We start from the raw sequence: 5,329 nt of genomic DNA on the forward strand, positions 1-5,329 counted from the left end.
TCCATCGCAAATCAGTTACCAACCGGTTAATATCGAAGCCGGCGGTGTGGAACTTATCGGTAAATTAGGTGAGTTCTTTTATTAAATGAAAAGTACGGTTTCGACCGATATGACTTTCATTACTTCTTTGTAACACTTCGAACACTTCGATAACTTAGACGTCGAAAACGGTCCAGAAACGCACAAGAAGAGTGTGCTAAGCTGTCTGCTACAAGGAAGACAGTTCTGGAATTACCGTTTCTGATTACAGACCATAATGGGATCAACAACGATGAGCCGATTTGCTTCCAGTGATTTCTTTCATCAGGTTCAAGTAAATTTTGGAATCCTCACTACTTTGAAGGGCCGCTAACTTCGCAGTTCCATGTTCAGAAATGCATCCCCAGATCATAATGACTTTGTAATTTTCTGTCAGTGTTGGTTTGGCACACCATGTGTTTCTCAGTCTTAATTTCGAATATGAAAACATGTAAAAAATCACGTTATTATTGGTCATAAATAACAAAATCTATTCTAATTGTTTTACGAGCAAAAAAACAAAGGAAATTGGCGCTGAAAGCTTCAGGCTACCAACTTCGGCCAAACCCGTTTTCGCGGTACTCAAAATTCACCTATGACCACAAATGGCCATTCACAAGATTAAATATAAATAATATTTATCTGTCATAATTTTGCTCTCAGAAGCTCCAACTAACGTCTAAAAAAGAGCGATGCTCATATTTCCACATGCAAAAGCTCAGCAGCTAAACTTCTTCTCGCAATTCCACTGTACGTAATGCGGATTGCGGCACCAAATAAAGCCCACCTAAAACAATATCTAATACGCTATTGATGCTATTGTGGTATTCAATAAGCTATCAGCGCCATTCCATGGAAAGCGCTTCCTAGGCCAGTACAGTCATTATTTTCCAAATCCCTTTCGGAAAACAAAATATTACCCTCCCGTCACTCACTTTCTATTCACTTCCATTGTCAGCATGTCATTAGCAGTCCCGACGCCTTCGCCGGGGTTTTTCACACCGGTTGCTCGTTTTTCAGTTTTCCCAACAGCCCAACCCGGGGCTTGAAAGGCCTGTAAACGCTCTATTTGGTACACCCTTTTGGGGTATAAAAGAGAGAGAAAAAAGACAGAAACGGGCGAAACATTCAAACCTTTTCCCTCCGTCGGGCGAGAAAATGATCGGAAATCACCGTTTGGATCGGGAGGGGGGGGCGAGGTGCACCGTGCGAAGGAGTTATGTTTGTCGCTCCTTCCACCGGCATTCCCCACAAACCGGCAATAAATCAATATAAACGAGCTATTTTTCACTTCTGACAGAAGCTACCGTCCCGCTCGGGCCTCCTTGGTTCCTGCGGCAGTAGAAAGTCAAAGCTGGCTGTCGCTAGTTCTCCAACCATTCAACCAACCTGTCTGACCCACTTCTGGCCAGCGGGTGTGCGGGTTCCCAGCATTTACGCCAGAGGTCGCACCGGACCGGAAGACACATTTCCACGCGTGGCGCATGGCTCTACGATGTTCATCGACCGTCGGCATGAACCCCACAAGCTTCGTGCGCCGTTTAACGGCTTCATGTCGGCCACGAATCGGACCGAAGTCCTTTGCAACGACCAGCACCGACTGGTTGGGATCGGCCATGGCTTCCACAGTCTACACCCAACGCTCGAGAGCACAGGATCTCTATCGGTTCATTTCGGCGAGGAGCTAACTTTCGCCAACAGCAACCGATTCGCCGATTCGGTCTGTTGTCTTGGCAACGACAAAACCGATGGCAACTATTTGCCATTTGCTGGCAGTTTTTTCCCTTGATCCCTGTGACTGTTGGAGCGTTCGTTTCGAAGAAGTGAATTTCTATCGCGAGCATGGCCTTGACCTTGGCCTACGCATCGTCTTCAATTGCCTGAAGATATTTAAATCTTCGACTCACAACACATTTGGTTCCCTGCATAGAGTGCTGGGTGGGCAACAAGTTAGGGGTAGAAGGCAGGCAATGAAATTTTCCGACACACACTTTTAATTGATGGACTAAAGTGGACAACCATCTACAATAAAGTCCAATAATCTTACCTTGAAATTGGTTAAAATTCACAAAACAGAGACCCCAGAACGTTGCGTGGTCGAATCGAAAAGTAATACAAACTATGCTTCCTGGGGGCAAAGTACAAGAAGATTGATTAATTTATACACCGCTTCAAATATTGACAGAATTTAGAGGCATTAACATTTGACGCTCAATAAGCTCTGCCCCTAGCTGAAACAAACTGGTGGACTCGATAAGATAATTAAACATCATTTACCTCAACGCACTGTCGGTCGTCGGTGATTTATGGCTGGTCGCCACAGGACCAAACAGGACAGTCCCAAAGGTACCCTTCCGGAGTTTGTCTCACGCCAAACCCGCCCGATAGGAGGCCGGGTTGGGGTTTCGCTCGATTATCTTTTTACCAGTTCTTTCGCCGCACTTTTTTATGTCCCATTTTTTGCCATCCTAAATAAGAAACTTTCCGTTGTCCAGCCCTCCGTTCCATTCTTACAATGCTTTCCTTTGCCACTGCCAAATAATGCTTGACGAAATAATACTCTCTACACGTTGGCTGGGTCTCTGATTTCCGACTACATAGAACTGCTGTCACAAGATCTGTTTTCGGCCATTGAGGTGAGGCTATCGACCTGTAGCTCGAACCAGGAGCTACTGCCCCCCCCCACAAAGGGAGGCCGTTAAAGGTCAAAGTGGGGCTGTCAAAGGAATGAGCCAACGAAAGCAAATTCTCCGTACAACCCTTGCGGCAGTGAAAAGTGGCTGCCATGAGCATAAAAGCATAAAAGGGTGTTCGGTTCTTTAGTATTTTCGTTCGACCTGTCTGACCTGGCCCTGGCTAAACTAGGTCCCCCAGACTCAAAGATTTAACGATCCCATCGGTGTTTGTTTCACCACACAAAACACAACATGGTTCGGTTCGGTCCATCCATCTAACCACTCTGGTGTTGCAACCGAAAGCACATGGTTTGTAAATATCACTCGATGAACTAACGAACTTATTGAATTTGGGTTGCGATTAAAGACGTACTTTATAGAACGAAGAAAAGGTAACAGACACTGGTGTCTTTATGGGTCCGAACCGAATGTTTCAATGCTTGCGCGGGTCAGTCAAATTTCCCAAGCACCTCCTGGCGTCGTCCTTGAGATTTACAACCAGCGATGCATTCAACGATCGACAAATAACCATTTCGAAGCTACTTCGGCTGATGTTTTGCTACCTTTGAGCACTTCGTGGAACATTGAATCGATGGCACAAATAAAAGCCCGATTTTATTTACGACGAAAAGCGATGCGATGTACGCTGAATGGAAATAGAAAAAAGGACTCGAATGGCCAACCTCAACCCAAGCACACCGCCGCGCTTTCGCGTAGCGCAGGACGCATTCAGCAGCCGAGTGGAATTGAAGGATGATTTTGTAATCTGCTCACAATTCGTCTAACTCCGTAATACATCCATCCAACCGTCCAACAGCTCATCTATCCGACATCGGGCTTCGCGTCGGATCCTTCGAGGCTTCGGCCCTAACGAGAGCGTTCGCTCGCTTTGGTCGACTGGGAAACCGCCGGGACCGGTCCCGGCAAACACGTTAGCTAGTTGTTATTCTACGTACGGACCACCGGGTCGGGCCGGGAACCACTCGTCCCGGGACCGAGGTCGCCGGATCACGAGTGAATTTGAATACAAACTCGTCTCGGTCTGGGGCCCCGCGGTCAGGTGCACTCTCTCGGTTGCCCGGCGCTTAGAGCGAACTTTACAGCGAGCGGGCGACGGTGGCGGCTCCCGTGAAGGTCTTTCCGTGTTTCTTTCCTTTCCCGGAGCGCCCCACCGGCCGTGGGAAAATGGCAAATGAAAAAATCATATCCTGGCGTTTCCCGGCCGGGCCCCGGGTGGATGGGCATGAATATGAATGACTCTTCTGGCCAGAATCCGGGCGACTCAGCGCGCCGCCCGCCATTGTGTTCGCTTTTATAAGTTTATTTATTTGCTTTCTTCGTGGGTGTTTCTGTTTTTTTTTTTCACTAACCGACACTAACTTTAGCTCGTCAAAACGTGGAGTAAACGGCGAATGCTCCGGCGCCATGTTTTATCGTTTCGTTTCGTTTTTGTTCGGCTTCGGCCTTTAGTTGCATATTGTTAATACATTTAGCTCTGAGCCCTTTGGCTCGTGGCTCAGGATATTCACATCGTATATCGGATTCGCGACCCGGGCCAATGCAGCAGCCATTGCGTTACTGCGGGGACACACGATGCGTAACGTAACAAGTTTGACGTTAACGATTAATGCCAAACTGCTGCGCCTCTGTCAAAACGTTTACGCCTCGCGCGAGCCGTAAACCCGAGCGTAATTATTTTTTTCATACGCTTTGCTTACAAACAGAGGATAATTTAAGTTCTTATTTGCTGGTATAGCAACAAAATCGGAAAAAAACAGAAAAGAATATTCAGAAATCAATTAATTTCTCTTCTATTTCTATTTTCTTGGACCAAAAACACGAACGTAAACACGTTTGACATTTCGTTTTTAATTTTTTGCTGCCACACGAAGCGTAAACGTTTTGACGTTACAAATTAATTTTACGCTAGTTTTCACGCTTCGTGTGTCCCCGCAGTTACGATAATAGCTAGTCAACAGGACGGACTTTAGTTGCATCAGCCACGTAGGATAAATTAGATACTTGCAAAAACTTCCATCCCCGTGGGTCATTCATTCTCTACTTACAAACTCCTACTCTTTGTGGGCTTAGTCATTTATCGATACAAAAGAAAAAAAAAGGACACTTGTATTACACAACTCTGCCGGACTCTCTGGGGACGTTCATCTTCGTGCCGGTCGCTAGTCTAACGAAGTTACTAAGAAGAAAATTAAAATTCACAATCAAAATGCTTTCTAAACCACCGTTTAAGGTGCTAACTAAAGTGCTAACGGGCGGCAACAACGGGCGAGAGAAAGTACAATTTCAAAACTAGTAAACAATAATCGGAACGAAAACAGGAACAGACTCAAAAGCTCACGAGAAGACTTGCTAATCGAATAAATAACTTGGGCCGTGGGACGTATTCGCGGACCGACCCCGTTCCGCGAGGGCCACGTTGTGTCGTTGCCTATTGTTTTTAAAACGCACACACGCAGACCGTCCTTCGGCTGCCGCGGCCCCATCAGGAAGCGTCAGGGGAGCCGACTTGTCAGGACTGTCCACTTACGGCCCGGTCAGCCCCGATCTGTACAAGGCTCTCGGCAAGGATTCCAGGTGACGCTGGTTGTTGGTGGTGGTGGCTGGTTCCGTTTCCG

The sequence above is a fragment of the Anopheles bellator genome, chromosome 1 (assembly GCF_943735745.2).
Source record: "Anopheles bellator chromosome 1, idAnoBellAS_SP24_06.2, whole genome shotgun sequence".
Lineage (NCBI taxonomy): Eukaryota > Metazoa > Arthropoda > Insecta > Diptera > Culicidae > Anopheles > Anopheles bellator.